At 46.2% G+C, this 18,141-nt stretch overlaps 2 long non-coding RNA genes across 3 annotated transcripts in view; one reads left to right on the forward strand and one right to left on the reverse strand.

Annotated features, from left to right (window-relative positions):
* Window positions 1-18,141, reverse strand: part of LOC131507822 (uncharacterized) — a 34,647-nt gene that overhangs the window by 8,938 nt on the left and 7,568 nt on the right. The window contains exon 3 of one of the 2 annotated variants that reach the window (XR_009259734.1): window positions 4,354-4,497. The exons of the other annotated variant lie outside the window; for it this stretch is intronic. This is a non-coding gene — a long non-coding RNA (uncharacterized LOC131507822). The remainder of the gene's footprint in view (window positions 1-4,353; window positions 4,498-18,141) is intronic. 2 annotated transcript variants of the gene reach the window in all.
* Window positions 2,716-4,619, forward strand: LOC131507823 (uncharacterized). Its single transcript, XR_009259735.1, has 2 exons — window positions 2,716-4,160; window positions 4,288-4,619. It is a non-coding gene; the product is annotated as an uncharacterized LOC131507823 (long non-coding RNA).

Consider the following 18,141-nt stretch of genomic DNA (forward strand, 5'->3'; position numbering starts at 1 on the left):
ACCACGATGCCTCCCGGGATCACGCCCAACCCAGAGGATGGCTAGCTCTCAAGTGATCACAGTGGGCCAGGCGCTACTCCACGTTCCTGTTTTCTCAGACATTCTCAAACAGGGAGGAGGGAGTTTAGGGGACACAGCTGAAGAATCCTGTATCAACTTGCAGGGTATATGAAATGGAGACGGTGTCCCCCAACTCCTCCCCCCGCCTCCAAACCAGAGCTGGATTGTACTTTGTTAGTGAAGAATTAAGTTGCTGTCTCTTTCATTTCTTTTGAAATAGAGAATCGAAAGTTCAAGGGGTCTCTCCGGCGTTCAGAAGTTTGCAATCCAGGACTCTATAAGCACTACACGGAATGATACTAATCGCTTAAGGGAGTTCTTTGAAACTGAGTGCTTTCTTCCATCTTCAAGGAGACAGAAATGGAGTCAATGATTCTCTCTTGCAATAATAGATACTTTCTCCTGCACCCAGTTGAAAGGAGAAAATGAAAGAAGCATGAAGTGAGAATTAACCGTGCCCACGCTGGACTGCCCAAGTAGGGTGATAACGAGCTACAGAGCTTTAAACATGTCTCTCCTTATTATCATACTCATGCCATCATGATACATATTTCCTGAACCAAATGCAGACACCTGAGCCCAGAGCTTTCCTTGTCGCGTGAATATTAGGAGACTGAGTTGAGGAATCACAGCAGTGACTTGGATTGGGTAAGACAAGACCATGCAACAGAGGGAATACACAGGGAGGCGTGGACGCTGGACCCGGGTTTGAATCCAGCTGCTCTGCTCCAAGCTCACGGTCTCTGCAACCTTGAACATTTGCCTGCCTGAGTCTGGACCCATAGCCAGCAATGAGAATACCTTGCTCAGAATTCATTCATCCAACCATCCATCCCACACACATTTGCTGAGAACCTGTTACGTGCTAGGTATTGTTCTTTATCCTAGAGATTTGGCAACAAACAACCCCATGTCTTCGTTAAGAGATACAAGCAAACAGATGCATACATGGGTTCAGTAGTGATATGTGATAGGTTAATGTATGCGATGATACAGGTGATTAGGCAAAGCTTCTCTGAAGAACATAATACGCGTAAGACAATAAACATGGCTCTTAGCACGTAGTAGGTGCTCAAAATGGCAAATTCCAGTGTGGCCCTAGAAGCATCATGCTAAGCGGCTAAAGTTCGACATACGAGAAGCACTAGATATCCTGTCCATGTTATTTTATATTTTGTGAAACCCCGAAAATCTTAAAAGCAGCCTTAGGGTATCCACGTCGCTTATACTTTATCAATGGGGAAACTGAGGCCAGGAGAGGGGAAGTGACTGAGCTGAGGTAACAGAATTTGGTTATAGTCCAAAATACTCCAACCCCCGAGTGAAGTGGGTTCTGTATTGATGCATCAGCGTCTGCCTGGGCGGCTGGAGATATTAAAGCTCTGACATCTGTGAGATCAGCTTTTCCTAGTTTTGGAACCAAAGAAACCCTGGCCCGGAGTCTACTGACTCCTGGCTGACAACTCTCACATCTCGCCTAGCCCCCGCCCCGTGCATGGGGAGGGGCAGCCATAGGGGTGAGTACAGTGGAGAAATAAGCCGGGGACGGGGGAGAGAGGCATGAGGAATCCTTCCAACACAGTCTCGTCCCCTCTCTCCCACGCTGTCCATCCAAGTCAAAGCTCAGACCTGGCCCCGTTGCTCCCCTGCCTGCCTGGTGGCTCCTCTTTGCCATCAGGACAAAGCCAGATTCCTTCTGTGAAGAGGTGACTCATGATCTGGCTCCTGCTCCCTCTCCACTTCTCCTGGAACAGTTTGGGAAACCAAGCTGGCAGTCATTCCAGAAGTCTACTGTGCTCCTTCATGCCTTTTGTACTTCTTCTACTCCATGACTGCAATATCCCCTTTTGCTCTTGATTCCCCTAAAAAATGACTGTTCATGCTTTGCCCCTTGGCTGTGACATTGACACCTTTGGCCAGGGCCTGCCAGGAGCTTAGCCCTGTGCTGAGTCCTTCTCTTTCCCTCACAGTCCTATCACAGTGCCTGACACCTTGCACCCCAACACCACCTTTGGTCTCTTTCCTGGTTTGTCTCTCCCACTAGACCATTATGAGGTCACATAGGCAGAGACTGTGTTCAGTTCACTATGGACCTCAAGGGCCCTATAGCTTGTGCTTGGCATAGAGTGAGGCATCGAAGAAATATTTCTTGAATCAACCACGGGATGGATGATTGGATGGTAACCACGGCCACGAGGTCTGATCACTAAGTTAAGATTTGGAGGAGTCAGGGCACAGCATGATTATGAAACAGTTTTGGGGGTGTGTATGAGTTTTCTCCAGGCCTAGATCTTGATCCGTGGACCTCTAGCAAAAAACCATGTTGGACTTCTCTGATCTGAAGTAGGGGCATGTGTTTGGCCCTGTCTTAGTCTCTTAGAGCTGCCATAACTGAGCCTGTTCCTTCTTAGCGGAAGGCCTGGTCATCGCTCACCCCACTTCTGGTTCTTTGGCTGAAACTTTCTATATTAATTTGCTAAGGCTGATAACATAACATAGCAAAGTACCACAAACTGGGTGACTTAATGAAAGGTGCTTTATTGTCTTACAGTTCTGGAGGCCAAGAGTCCAAGATCAAGGTGTTGGAAAGTTCGATTCCTTCTGAGGGTTATGAGGGAAAGATCTGTTCTAGGATTGTCTGCCCTCTGTACGTTTACCCTTTGTAAAAAGACACCATATTGGATTAGGGGCCCACTCTATCCCAATATTACACCTGCAATGATTCCATATCCAAAACACATCACAATCTGTGGTTGTGGGGGATAGGATCCGAACGACTGAATTCTGGAGGGGATAAACTGTATAACAGGGTCTATAGGGAGCTAAATAATGTTCCTCCAAAGTTCACGTCTACCCCAAATCTCAGAATCTGGACTTCGGTGGAAATAGTGTTTTTACAGAAATCATTCATTAAGTGCTTAATTGATGACAGTAACTTTCTGTTCTTTAGGTCCCCATTGTGCGATGCTTTGTTCCAGCAGCTAACAAGGGCCTGCATTTGAGATGAGAGAAGTCCAACACAGTTTTTGTCAGAGGTCCAGGGAGCAAGATCTAGTCCTAGAGAAAGGGGGCATGGGAACCAGATTCCACAGTCAGGGTTCACAGATTGAGTATCAGACCCAAGAGGAGAACAGAGTGACTAATGGTTAACCGTGTGGCTTTGGCCATTAGAGTTCTGGGTTCATATCCCAACTCTATTACAAAGCGGGTGAACCTGAGAAAATGATTGAAGCATTCAGGGAGTTTGATTCCATGTCAGGTGAGGATAACAGCCTCTGCCTCCTACGACCAAAGTGAGGAATCAGAGATAATGTGTTAAAAGTGCTTAGCAAGCATGTGATCAAAGTAACTGGGAGAGACATGGAAATAGGAAGCTTCCTAAGGTAGACTGGCCATGGTGGAGGTGTTTATGTAGGGCTTGCAGAGTGATGCCCACACGGGCCTACTAGGCTGGGTCACTCCTGCACCACAGGCAGAAGGACCCTGGGCTCCCTCCAGGTCCCAGTAGGGTGGGGAAGGAGCTCTTTATACCAACAAGGGCATTAGGCTCTTCTAGCTGTGTGAAGTGTCTGGGTGTGGGCCAAATCTTCAGGAGGCTGCCATATTTTCTGCTTCTGGGGAGGGCAGGAGAGGTGCCAATGTTCTCCCTCCTGAGCGCTCCACCCTCGACCAACCAACAAAAGGGTAAACAATCCTAACCCTCGCAAAACCTAAAACGATCCTTTTGCCAAGTTAATAGTCCCTATTCTCTTTGTTTGTCTGCATTCTAAACTCCCGGGACACTGTTTCCATGCACATTGTTTAACAGACAGACGCAGCCTCCATAGCAATGACTGGCCAGGGGTTGAGGCCCTTTGTCAGAGAGCACTCTGTCTTGGGCGGGATGGGGTCTGATTTCATCATCTCTCCTGAGCCCTGGGATAGTCCTCTGATTTCCTAGGAAGTTTCTTTTAATAGGAAAGGTGCTAATGCCTCTATTTTACTTCATTACCTCTTACCGCCTGCCCTTTTTGGCTTCTTATTTCCCTGAAATTTTCTGGAACACTACTTCCCTCCCACCCCACTAAGACTTCAGGAAATATAGGAAATTAGTGGAGAAGGTAAGAAGGTTGGCACCACCTTCTTTTTACCATGGGAGAAATTTTACCACGGGAGAAATTCAGCTAACCACAAATTCCCCCACCCAGTGCGTGACAAACAACTTTAAATTCCTCCCACGCCCAACAGCCTTGGCCGCCACCACGGACAGGCTCTTCAAGGCAAGATGGCAAGAGGTGTCATGAGGCTACTCACTCACTCCTGGAAAAAATGATTCCGAATGAGACACTCCTCCCAGGGAAGTCAAGCGGCTCTCTCAAGGGCCCTGAAGTCAGAGTCAAAACAGCTTCACCCCGATCCGCTGTGTGCCTGTAGGCCTGCCATTCTAAACCAGGGGCACTGACAGAAAATGAAAAGAATTAGCATTCCAGGTTGGCAGCTTAGGCAGAAGTGAGTCTCTGCCTTTCCAGCAGAACAATAAAGCCCAGGTGCTGGATGCACCTGAGACCCACCGGTTTCAATCTAGGGCGACGGGGGTCGGTAACTTGTCCGTGATAGTCATAATAATCGTGACAAAAATGCTAAACTTTGCGCGTCTGCTTATCGAAGACCTACGGCAGGTCAGAGACCATGCAAACCATCCTGCATATGCGTTCTGCAGGCTAGTTTGGAGATAGGGGACTGAACCTTTCCGAGCTCACACAGCTGTGTTGACCAGGAGCCCGTCCCGGGCCCATCTGATTTGTAAACCTATGATCCGCCAGCTCCGGCCGCATCAGAAGGCAGTGGGGGAGCGTGGTTATGCTTTCATCGGGGCCCGGTGGCGGCGGCCTTTGGATGCCCACCCCTCCAGTCACTTGCCTGTGACGTTGGCCAGCCATCAATTACGTTTCTCAGTGTCCTCAGCTATGAAATGGGAGTCCATTTGTTCCTCCCTCTTACACACATTTGGTGAGTGCCTATTCTCTGCCAGGTGCTGGAGATCTAGGAAAAAGCCGGAGAGACTCCAGCTCCTGAATCCTGCCTTCTGGGAGCTAGCTGGAGGAAGGGGGAAATGAACAAACCCTTAAGTGAACCCTGCCGCACAGTACTTGGCTGTTAGTGGGGAAAGGAAGGCAGGGAAGGGGGATCAGAGGTGCAGGGTGGGAAGAAGGCAGTGGGGCAGTCCTGTAGCAGGTGTCCAGGGAAGTCCTCCCTGAGAGGGGGCATCTGAGCAAGGACTGAGGAGGTATGGAAGTAAAAGCCCAGATACATGTGGGAACAGCATTCCATGCAGAGGAAACGCCCAGGAGCGTACCTGGCAGAGTTGAGGAGAGCCGGGGGAGGCCGGCGTGGCCGCGGAGAGAGGCTGGACTGAATCCAGAGGGGAGTGAGGTGGCTGGGGCCCCCACAGGGCTGAGTTGCTGCGGCTGGATTTCACTCTACGTTGAGGAACCACCGGAGGCTTTGAAAAGGTACCTGATGGGATGTGACCTGTATTTTCAAAGTGTCGTTCTGGCTCCTAGGTGGAGAAAGGACTATGGGGTGACAAGTTCAGGGACAGGGAGGCTGCAGCCATGAGCCGGGCCAGAGGGGATGGTAGCTCGCCTGCAGATGGGGTGATGGCTTGGGAGGGGTGTGTGGTGGTCAAATTCTGGATATGGTACGATATTAATCGAACGCACCTCCCAGGACTGTGGTTGCCAAGAGTAATTGAGTTGACATAGACAAAGCGTTTCCAGTAATGTCCTAAGTAAGTGTTAATTGTGTTTCTCCCCTTGTTGGTAGAACCACCTAGAGACACCTAGGAAATTGTCGTATTATAAAGTCTGTGCTTCTTCCGTCCCTCTCCTCCTCCTCTTCCTCATGTATTCATTCACGTGTCCCTTCAAGGCCCGATATGTATAATGGTTAACTACGTGGAGCTGCATTTCAGGCCTGGTTATGCCATCTGACAGCTGTGTCACCTTGAGTACGACCAAGAGTCTCAAGTCCTCTGAGCCTTAGTCCCTTTCTCCCTAAAGTGGGCAGAGCAATGGTACCTACTGCGGGGGATCGATCTGAAGACTGAACTGATTTGTGTGACACGCTTAGTCTAGTGCCTAATGTTGGAATCCTCAGTAAGAGCTGGTTATTATTATGTGTTGTATTACTGAATTTGTGTTAGCGGTTCGTAAGGGTCGTGCTGTATCTAGAAGATGCAACAACGTCGGGGCGCCTGGGCGGCTAAGTCGGTTGGACTCTTGATATCGGCGCAGGTCGTGGGATTGAGCCCCGCGTCGGGCTCTACGCTGAGTGCGGGGCTTGCTTGGGAATTCTCTCTCTCTCCTTCCCACTCTCTGTCCCTCCCCCTTCAAAATAAATAAATGAAAACTTAAAGAATATCCTTTAAGAAGATGCGATACCCCTAGTCCTCTGACAGCTCATATCCAGGGGAAGCAACCCACAGAAGAAGCCCAGAGTACGCACAGAGAAGTCATACAGAACAGCATAACGGAAGAAAATATGGTGTGTGGCCAGGGTGTTGCCCTGTGGTACAAAATCTAGCCTATGAGTTCAAGGAAGGCTTCCTGGAGGAAGTGATGTTTAAACGCAACCCTGAGGCATCCGTCGAAGGCAGTCAGGAAAGCTGGGAGTTGGGTGAGGTTTCCCAACGACGTTTAGGCCAAGGAAACAACATGAGCACAGACCCTGAGGAGGCAGACGGCATGATCCAGTCAGACACGGAAAGCTGTCTGGGGGACTGGCAGAGAATCCCCATCAATCAGGTGTTTATCAGAGCCGCGCAATGAATGAAATGTGCGTAAGCTGTGACGCTGTGGCCCCTCTTTCGCAATTCCTCTGTTTAGTAGAACAGGGTTTCAGAAGGACTTCCTGACTGTAGCACCTGTCTTAGCTAATGTCCAAATAGTGATGTCAATTGGGGGGAAAGAGAGAAGGTTCACCACCCTCCTCCCAAGATGGCTTCTCCTCCCGTGTCCCACGACCACCCCCTAACTGCCATTTTGCTAATGGCTTCGGTAGCGCCCTGCAAGGCCAGCAGGTCTATTTGCCAGCTTTTTCTCCTGTAGCCCTCTGCCCGTCGCATGCACACACACACACACACACAGAGGCCCTCATTCAACTAGACACAGAACTGTGTCCCTCCACCTCCAAAAAGCCTCCTACCTTCTCCCTGTCTTTCTAATCCCACTACCATGACCCGTGACTGTGACGTCACTCATCCAGAGGCTTACAAATGCCCAACTCCTCCTTTGGCCCCGTCTGTGCCTCGGACAGGCCAGTGGCTACCACACCTTTGCTGTCAGATTCATCTTCAAAGCAGGGGTCAGCAAACTTTCTCTGTAGAGGGTCAGATGGTGAATATCTTACGTCATATGGGCTACAGGATCTGTGTCTCCACGAGTCCCCTCTGCCATCCCAGTGCAAAGCAGCCAGAGAAAGGAATGGGCGTGGCTGTGTCAGTTGCACTTTATTCGCCGAGTCAGGCAGAGGCCAGGATTGACCCTGTTCGAAAGCGAAACTTAGCATCACCCAGCAACCGCTTCCCGTGCCTTCCAGAGTCGTGGCGTCAGCCTGAAGTTAAACACACTTACTACCTCTTCTCATCTGCTTCAATCTCTTTCTTCTCTGGAAAGGCCCTGCCTCCGCCACCACTATTCCCCACCTGCCATCTCCTCTCCCCATAGGCCTCTACCTTCCTCACCAGCAAATATTCTCTATCTACTGAACATACTCACTGTCCTGTCTAATTGGCTTGTTAAAATCTTGCTGATCTTTCAGGGCCATCTCTAACCTTGGTTCCATTTCCCAGGGGTCTGGATCACAGCCAGAGTTTATCCCAGAGGGTCAGGAATAAACTGTTGGGTGTTGATGTTCCTCCTGGTCGGCCTCTGTGGGGAAGGAAGATGTGTCACCTTACACGAGATGCTAAGACCCCCTACTCTTGCCTGAAAATTCTTTGACACTCCTCCCATTGAGAATTGGGGTCCTTGCCCCTGCCTCTACTGGAGATGCCAGATATTGGCACTCAGGGTCAACAGTATTAGCTGAACTCAGTCATATCTACCACGGCACCAGATATGTGAGTAAAGTCATCTTGGACCCCCTCCACTAGCCCATCCACCAGCCAAATAGGACCTTCATCAATATCGCATGAATTATCTAACCAAACCCTGCCCAAATTCCTTACCCACAAAACCATGAGATAAAAGAAAAAGCCATTAGGTTTTGGGTTCGTTGGTAACATAGCAATCAATAAGCAGAACATAAGCTTCTAGATTAGCCACACTACTCAACTCTTTTCCAAGCCAGGGGACTTTTCACATTCCCATTTGTTTTGAAGTGGTTCTTCCACCTGTCTGGAATTCTCTTCTATTGTTATAATTTCCTTATATTCTTTCCTTTTTTTCCTACTAGAATTTTTATTTTATTTTTTTGTGCATCCATGTAGAATATTACTTTCCCTGTGATTGTTTTATGATTCTTCCAGCAGTTATTCACCAATTCTTTGACACTCTTCCAATAAATGGTTTTAAATTCATCACGGTGGTGATCACCATGTTGTCTGAATTTTCTTTCAACGTGGTTGCCTTTGCCAGTGGGCTGTGATCTCCTCAGAGGTAGAAACCATGCCTTATTCATGTACATGGTGTGGTTTTTGGTGTGGTTGTTGATAATTAGTAGCCATTTAATAAACATTTAGTGAATGAATGAATGACTGTAAGAGCTGGGATTTGCATGCCGGTAGTTGACATGTTGGATGAAAAGATTAAAGAAATCTTCTCATTTACTGAAAAATCCAATTGGAACTTTTCCATTCCTCATCCCAGAGGAAAAGATAAATAAGTTTAGCTTATTTTTAACATAGAACGTATGTCAGGAATGAAGATTGAGCCTAGGGTTTGCTGTGATAACAAGTAAACCCTAAATCTCAATGGTTTAAGATGGCAAAGGTTCATTCATCGCTCACATCACTGTCCAGTGTAGATTAGGCAGCCTTCCTGACTTAGATATTTAGGCTCCTATTTTATATTCTGCCAACATTGGAGTTCTTTCCTTCTAGGCAAGCAGGTAGGAGAAACAGATTCTTGAGAGCATGTTCCACTTTTAATTGCTTGAGACAGATTGACACAGAACTTTTGCTCACATTCCAGTTGGCAGGCACTTGGCTAAATGGACCTCACCTAAACCCAAAGAGGAGTGGAAACTGTAGTCTTTCTTTGCAATCCAGGAGGAGGAAATATTGTCTCTTTTACAGAGACCATATTAGTTGGCTTTTGGCAGTCAACAAACAAGCATAAAACCTAACAACTCAAAACAATCAGAAACAATCATTTATTTTGTGTGAGTCAGCTGAGTGCTCCTTCAGGTCTGGGATATATCAGCTGGGACTTGAGGGTCTAGAACAGTAGTTCTTACCTGGGGATGACTTACACCCATCACTGCCACCACCACCAGAGAATACTTGGAAACGTCCGGATACATCTTTAGTTGTCATAACTGAGGGCTTTTGTTGGCATTTAGTGGGTAAAGGCCAGAGATGCTGCTAAATATCCTTTAATATATAAGACATTCTGCCATAAAGAATCATCTGGTCCAAAAGGTGCATAGTGGGGAGGTTGAGAAACCTTCATCTAGGGTAAACTAACTCAGGGGTCATGGGCTGTTCAAAGTAAGTACTCAGCTGGGATGGCTTAACTCTCCTCCACGTGACCTTCCAGCTCCCAGTAAGGTGGCAAAACACGGCAGTGTCAGGATTCTACACAGCAGAAGAAAGCAAGTTCTGATACGCGAGCACTTTTCAGCCTCCGCCTGGTCTGTTTGTTAATGTCTCATTGGCCAAAGTGCTGTGTCTCTCTAGGGTAAGAGCTAAAAATGTGGCCATTTGGCAGCTCAAAACAAAGCTCTTGCATGAAATTTGCATTGCGTGTCCAGTGCCTGCCCTCAAACTCTCTTTAACACATATCTGTGATAATTCAATGCATTACAACAGTGTGTATTTATGAGTTCCTCTTTCCTGCGTTCCTCAGAACATTTGTAGTGACTTGTGAGGGTTCAGAGTATGGGCCCTGGTGTCAGACTCCCTGGACCCCAATCCCAGCTCCATGACTTCCTATTGAATACAGTGCAAGGAGCATAATCTCTCTGTACTTCTGTTTCCTCATCCATAAACCAGGAATAATAACAATAATAACTCCTGATAGTGTTTTTGAAAAGATACAATGAAATGATACATGTAACATGACTGTGAACGCTCCAGAATATGGTAAGAGCTCAATAAATAGCACTTCATTACCGGTAGCGTTATTTTTCTCGCTTGGGGAAGAGATACACATGGCTTCTTGTTAAGGTAACAAGACTTTGTGTTTTCTTTTCTCCTGCTCTTTTTCAGATCACAGATGAAGAGGGGTCAATGACAACTCATCACGGCTAGCTTCTGGTAATCCAAGTGCCGGACCAGTACAATGATTCTTATTTAAGTCCTTGGTGATTTGGAGAAGCAAAGACTGAAAGGCACCTCTAGGCACCTGAAAGCCAGCCAAGGGGAGGGGGGCGGTTCGATGTGTGCATGGTCACTTTGGAGGACAGAAGAGGTCTTTGCGTTGGATGGAAGGCACAGGGAGTCGGAGTTGTACCAAATGCAAGGAAAAACAATGTACTGAGTGTAAGAGGAAGCAAACAGGGTGTCAAACAACGGGTGTGTTGCTCCTGTTGTCTCAAGTCGGTTACCCAGAGGCCGATCCTGGTATGATATTGGGTGTGACAGTAAAACAGAGAGGTGGGAAATAGGATTGGAAGGAAAGAAGGCCAAGGAAGCACATGGTATCAGGTTTGGGATATCAACCCTTGGAGGGTGACTTTGGCTCAATTTCACAGGGGAGTCAGACACGGTGAAGGTTACCTCTAAGCGTTCCTGAATCGGGGCCAGGAAGCTGGAGTGTTTGGTTATGCCCTGGGATATAGCATCCATTCCTAGACACTTCTGGGTCTTTGCACTTTGGTGCCTATAGGCAATGAGGGAGCTGGTGTCTGAGGGCAGCCTCCAATAGTTGCTGTTGGGGGCAAAGGCACACTGGAAACCATTGAACACAACCATGGTAAAAGGGATCTGAGGGAACATAGGCGGAGCACTGACATCATCTGCTAAGTTTTGTCTTTTGGGATCTCCCATTTCTGAGAAGGTCCAAGAAGAGCAGAAAACTAAAGACATGGCCTCTTCACACCTATTTTGAGTCTGGGATCTATGTAGCAAAGGCTCTCTTTAGAATAAAACAGTACTATTGCTTGGATTTATTTGGCTACCTCTAAAAACAAAGTGCCCAGGGGTGCCTAGGTGGCTCAGTCGGTTGAGCATCCGGCTCTTGATTTTAGCTCAGGTCACGGTCTCACGGTTCATGGGTTCAAGCCCTACATTGGGTTCTGTGCTGACAGCACGGAGCCTGCTTGGGATTCTCTCTCTCCCTCCCTCTCTCTGCCCCTCCCCTGTGGTCACACATTCTCTCTCTCAAAACAAATAAATTAAAAAAATAATAATAAAAAAGGAAAAAAATAAAAACAAAGTGCCTGGAGGAAACTTTCCCCCCAATACCTAAGCCTGGTCTCCAGTTGTCCTATGTAAACTGGACCTTCTCTGTGGTTATTCAGTGGACTCTGACTTCAGACAGATGTGGTTTCTTATCCCTGTTCTACCCTCTTTTGGCTGAAGAACCTTGGGCGAATCACCCAACATCCTTGCTCTTTGGTTACTTCTCCCATAAAATGGAGACAATAATACTTACCTCTTGGGTCTAAGACAAGGTTTCTATACCGGGTTCACAGTAAGTATTTGCATAAATACTGAATGTTTTTATACCCAGTTTGTCACAGCAGAAATTAAGGCAGGGGCGCCTGGGTGACTCAGTCGGTTGAGCATCCGACTTCACCTCAGGTCATGATTTCACAGTTGGTGGGTTTGAGCCCTGTGTCGGGCTCTGTGCTGACTCCTCAGAGCCCGGAGCCAGCTTTGGATTCTATGTCTCCCTCTCCCTCTCCCTCTGCCCCTCCCCCCACTCTCAAAAATAAAGAAACATTACAAAAAAGGACTTAAGGCAGAAAGATGAAGTTCTATCTCAAATCACTTGGGGAGAGCGTAGGTTATTCTCGTTCTCCTGAGTCTTTCTCTAGCCTGATCGTTAAGATATCCCTTTATATGGGAAACGAGATAATGCCAGATAGAGTGGTAGGGCCACAGGTCAAAACCTCTTGTATTCGATCACAACCTGTCGCATTCACTGTCGCTATCATCCGTGGCTTCTATTTCTTAACTCCAGTACCTTGAAAAATCATTTATGCTCTCGTTGCTTCAGTCAGCTCTCTCTGCTACGTAACATAAGCTTAGGTGACATAGACATAAGGTGCCTCTGGTTCTAGCTGTCTATGATTCAAGGAGGCAGAGATGGGAAGACAGCACGTAGGGACTGAAAGTCTGAGCGTAGTGATATCCACGGAGTTGTGCTTACTCCAGAGGTAGAGAGCCTTTGTTACTCACAGGTGGAAGCGATAAATCATAGCCCGCCTATCGCAGAACTGACCTTATCGGACGGATGGCTGGATTTAGAATGTATTCGCTTGCTTCCCTTTAAGAGTCTGGCCCATCTTGAGGAGTGGAAATTTGGAAACGATGAACAAAATCATAATGCTAATGAGGGTTACCTGAGAGGTACCGAGTATGTGAGGGAGGAAAAGCAACCATAAGTCAAGTAGAACACTGTGCAGCGAGCCGATCTTCTCACCGGCGCTGGGACATCACAGTGCCGCAACTGAGTAGCTCCTTGAAATACTTTGCTAAATTACTCTGCTGGGTACCCCTTATTAAGCAATCCGCCTCAGAAAGTCCTGTAATTTCCCACCCCCCGCCCCCCATGGCTGGCAAAGGCTCATGATTTCATTATGCTGGGGGGCTTGGTACTGTCTCTTTTGAGAGATTTGCCTGCCTGGCGAGTGGCCCGAATTACCTTCCTTGTTGGGCCTTGATAAGTGTCTCCGAACGAAGGGAAAACAATTTGTACAACTCTTCCCGTCAATTGGAAGCTGAACTGTGGGACTGAATAAAGCTTTGCTCCATCCCACAGTGCCAATTTACCCTTATCAAGTGCAACAGAGAAAATGTGGCCGTGCGTTACTGTGGGAATAGGAAAGAACTCCCAACAAAATGAGAAAACAGTTATTGGACCAGTTTTATCAAGCCAGAGCTAGCTCTGCAGCAATTTTCATACAATTACGCCATGTTAGAATCGCCTCACCATATGGCTGGGCATTGATCATTTTGCTGTGATGTTAATTTAATATGGAGTGCGGATGTTCGCTTGTTTTGTTAATGAAATTTTTACTTTGGTATTCTGATTCTGTCATAGAATATGTGAGCATTGACAGGGTCTTTAAACAAAATGTTGATATTTGTAAAATAAAAATCTCTGTCACAAACCCCACACTATTTGAACTTTCTGGAGAGGTTCAGGCAGGCAATGGTTGAGTCTCATAGACAGAAAGACTGACTGAGTCAAGAAGTTCTTAATTTGCGTTACGGTCAAGCTAGTGGTAACTCTCATGTCAGGACTCAGTCCAAATTTTTGCAGTGAGATATCCTTTCCATGCTGGGGCGCTGACCTGCCTTTAATAAAATTACTTACAGGGATCTCATTGTGACATATCCAATAGCTCTCACAGTCTACTGGGGAAAGTAGGTGTAATCAATGAGTAGGCATCCCCTGCCCGTGATGTGAGATCTGAGTGCAAATCATGTACCCTGGAGGCCAGAGGCCAGCTCAGACAGACAAGAGAAAGTTACCAATGAATCATAAAAGGGTCATAGAAAAGGTTGGAGAGGACCTTTGAGGTGCTCCAGTTTTACAGCTGTGTTTCCCAGAACTACTAAGATACTGTGCAGGCGTCTCAGAGCCCAATGAGGAGCTTGTGGGGGTTCTACCCTCTGATTCAGTCACAGCTGTCCCATTGTCCCTTGGTTTTATTTTTTTTATTTTAAAAAAATTTTTTTTTTAATGTTTATTTTTGAGAGAGAGAGAGACACAGACAGAGCGCAAGTGGGAAGGGGCATAGAGAGAGGGAGACACAGAATCCAAAGCAGACTCCAGGCTCTGAGCTGTCAACACAGGGCCTGATGTGGGGCTCGAACCCACAAACTGTGAGATCACGACCTGAGCTGAAGTCAGACGCTCAACCAACTGAGCCACTCAGGCGCCCCTGTCCCTTGGTTTTAAATATAGGATTTCACAAACATTCCCCTTTGATAGGAATGTCCACCGTGGGACACAATGTTTGAAACAATTGATCTAAGCCAATGCCCTCTCTTTCTGCAGGTGGGAAAAGCCAGCCCTAGAGGGGTTTAGGGGTCTGGGAGGAATCTGTGTCCTGTAGGAGTCATAGCAACAGCCTATCTCCCGACTCTCTGTTCTTGGCCATTGTTGGCAAGGCCAATTAAAACAAAGACCCAGTATCTTACTAACGTTAATGCTTAGGCTTACACTAACCCCATGCTGTAGACCACATTGGTAGACTGAGGACGTAGGATTGTTGAGAAATATGTAATTTATAGACAAGCGAGACATTTGAGTGGTAGGGAGAAATGTTTAAGGGCCTATGAACTCTCAAAAGACTTTTTCTTTACTAAGATTTCATTATTTATTTATTTGTTTACTTATTGATTTTTAGAGGCAGAGAGTGGGGGAGAGGGGCAGAGAGACAGAGAGGGAGAGAGAGAATCTTATGCGTTCCATGCGTTCCATGAGGTTCCATGCTCAGCACAGAGCCTGATGCAGGACTTGATCCTTCAATCCTGGGATCATGACCTGAGCTGAAATCAAGAGTCAGATCCTTGACTGACTGAGCCACTCAGGTGCCCATATTATTAAGTCATTTAAAATTATTAGTCATACTTCATTTCTATGCCTTCTGTCCATTCCTGCTATCCAGCATCACCTCGTAAGCAGTCTCTTTGTCTTCTCTTTTGCCTACATCAAATTCATCTTATACACGATCACAAAAAAAATACCTTTCTAGCATGCAAATCTGACCATGTTACTTTCCTGTTTGGAACCTGCGTTTTCTTTGACACGATGATGTCTTGACATCTTAGTGGTACTACAGAATGGCTTTCCCTCCCCCTGTACCCATTATTACTTCTCTGGCTTCATCTCCCATCGCTACTACCCCTGTTCTCCATGTTCCAACCGGAGCCATTTATTTTCTCCTCCCCCCACTCATCACTGCTTCCCACATGGACCCCCAGACACGTGCAATTGCTGCTGTCTGAAATAGCCTAATGGCACTTCTTTACCTGGAAACCTTAAGCTTTAAGATTTATCCTGAGAATTGCTTATATCGGGGAAGCCGTATTGTTTTGTTTTGCCTGTAACTATCATATGTGAGATAGATGTTCTCTAGCATGCCTTTATTTAGCAACTGTCAAATTCCAGTAAAACCTATACCTGCGACCATCTCCCATTTGTGGACATTTCAGGACAATACGTCCTCAAATCTTGTAACACGTAACATAGGGCTTGGCACAGAAAAGGTGCTCAGTAAAACATCTGAATGATCTTAAATGTCTCTCTTTCTTTTATTTTTTTCAATAATATTTTTAAATGTTTATTTTTGAGAGGGAGAAAATGAGCAGAGGAGGGGCAGAGAGAGAAGGAGACAGAAGATCTGAAGCAGGCTCTTCGTGCGCAGAGCCCGATGCAGGGCTCGAACTCATGAACCATGAGATCATGACCTCAGCTAATGTCAGATGTTTAACAGACTGAGTCACCCAGGCACTCCCAGTATCTCTATTTCTGATCCCACGTATTTGTCAGTCTCTTTGTTTGAAAGAGATAAAACACAGCTCAAACAAACTCAAGCCAGAAGAGGGATCCAGGGGAAGTTTACAAGGGTATTTAGTTATATCCTCAGGGCTTCATGGAGATTGGAATGTTAGGGGATTTAAGTCCCATTCTGCATCTCTCTGGGGCCCCAGTCTCTCTCATTTCTTTAAAAAAAATTTTTAATGTTTATTTATTTTTGAGAGAGAAAGAGACAGAACATGAGTCGGGGCGGGGGCAGAGAAAGAGGGAGATACAGAATCCAAAGCTCCAGGGTCTGAGGGGTCAGCCCAGAGCCCGATGCAGGGCTCAAACTCACGAACCATAACATCATGACCTGAGCCGAAGTCAGATGCTTAACTGACTGAGTCACCCAGGTGTCCTCCTCTCATTTCTGTTTTCTTCTGAGGGTCTGATGAATTCCTTCTTCCTTTCTTTCTTGGGATCACTTTTTTATGCTTCTGACTACATACGGAGGGAAATGATCACTGTGGCTCTGGTTCAGTGTCCCATCTGAGCTGAGCCTAAAGCTCCTGAATGCTGATCTGAAAGAGGAAGAATCTGATTCCTTCTACTTCTCTAACCAGGCATCATCTGAGGGACAGGCATCGCTGTGAAACCAACATGGAGGCCACACTCACCCATTTGGTTGGGTCTGATCCAAGCAAAGAGGCTACAGACTGTACAGATATTTCTAGTGGATCTGTTCTAAACATACAATGTGTATCAAGACTAGGTACTCTAGAGTGAGACTGGCATTTCCCATAGTGTTTTCCAACAAATACCAGTTCCACAGGCTGATGACAGTTATACGAGAAAAACAGAGTGTTGTGACCCAATAAGTTCTAGGAAGATTCTCAGTTAAACAAACTTAAACAGGTTTCTTTATTGCAAGACTGCTCAAAGACGTAACATCCATACGTGATTTGTGAAATGGGAAAAAAAAGGATATCATTTGCTGTATTCCCTAAACTTATTCGCCCAGGGACATGTTTCTTTCTTCCCCCCAAGAAGTGTCTTTTAGCATTAAGGGTCTGTAGAATATACTTGGAGGATACTAGAGTAGCCCAGGGCTAATTATCTCACCCTGTTGGTAGAAATACATACTAATCAATATGTTATATTCTACCAATTTATAGTAATGACATTTCCCGGACTGTATTTAGGAGTCTTTGAGGGGCAATAAATTCCTCTTCTTCTCTTCCTTCCTCCCAGTGAGTGTGAACCATGATTTCCCCAGTGACCATCCCTCAGGTGGAATTTCTCTCTCTCTGCTCAGCTTTGGGCCTAATTAGATGTCTGCCAGGGTTTTAACAGATTCCACCTAGGACATGAGCCCTAGTTCTTTTTGAGAAGAGTTGTTTCAGCAAATAGAAATGAGCTGGGAGAACAGAAGCAATAGTTGTATACAGGGGCACAACACAGTGCATTTCCATGATGTTTTCATGTGCATGATGGGTTCAGATCCATTCATCATGTGCTTATCGAGTGCTCGCTCGATTTTAGATTCCAGGCTAGGCTTTGCTGAAACCAAGATAAACAAGAGCAGACCTTAACATAGGGCAGCTCAAGTTTTGGTGAAAGAGACAGATGTGTCAGCAGATAATTTCTGAATGTGAAAAACACCTTGGTAGAAAAAAAGCAAATGACAAAGAGCTAGCCCAGAGACAGGGATGATTTACTCTGGGGGAGGTTGTAGAAAACACTGTTCAGAGCAAGTGACCCCTGTTCTCTGTTTTGATGAAAAGGTATGTGTTCTCAATAAAGGAAACAAAAACTTTTTTTTATGTATGAGGTAGAAGAAAAAGGGTCAAGGACAAAATCGTGGGTTAGACTAACAATTAAATGGCTGGCAAAGGAAGTGAATCCAAGCCAGGGGACTGAGAAGGAATATCTAGAAAGTTGGGAGAAAAATTAGGGAGAGAGATATCTAGGTGGACAAGGTAGAAGAAAGTTCCAAGAAAAAAAAGAGGGTGAAAAGCATCAATTGCTGCTGGAGAAAATCCAATAAGATGCTAAAATAATTGGTTTAACGTTAATATTCTTAATCTTGAGCTTGAGTACATTGGAGCTTCCAAAGACAACACGACAACGATTTGGACTTCCGTCAACTTTTTCCATTATAAGCACCACTCCGTGAAAACCTGAAATGCACCTATGATGACACAGCATAGACTATTGTTACTGAGTAAAAGCAAATTTT

The sequence above is a fragment of the Neofelis nebulosa genome, chromosome 3, assembly GCF_028018385.1.
Source record: "Neofelis nebulosa isolate mNeoNeb1 chromosome 3, mNeoNeb1.pri, whole genome shotgun sequence".
In the NCBI taxonomy this organism is placed as follows: Eukaryota; Metazoa; Chordata; class Mammalia; order Carnivora; family Felidae; genus Neofelis; species Neofelis nebulosa.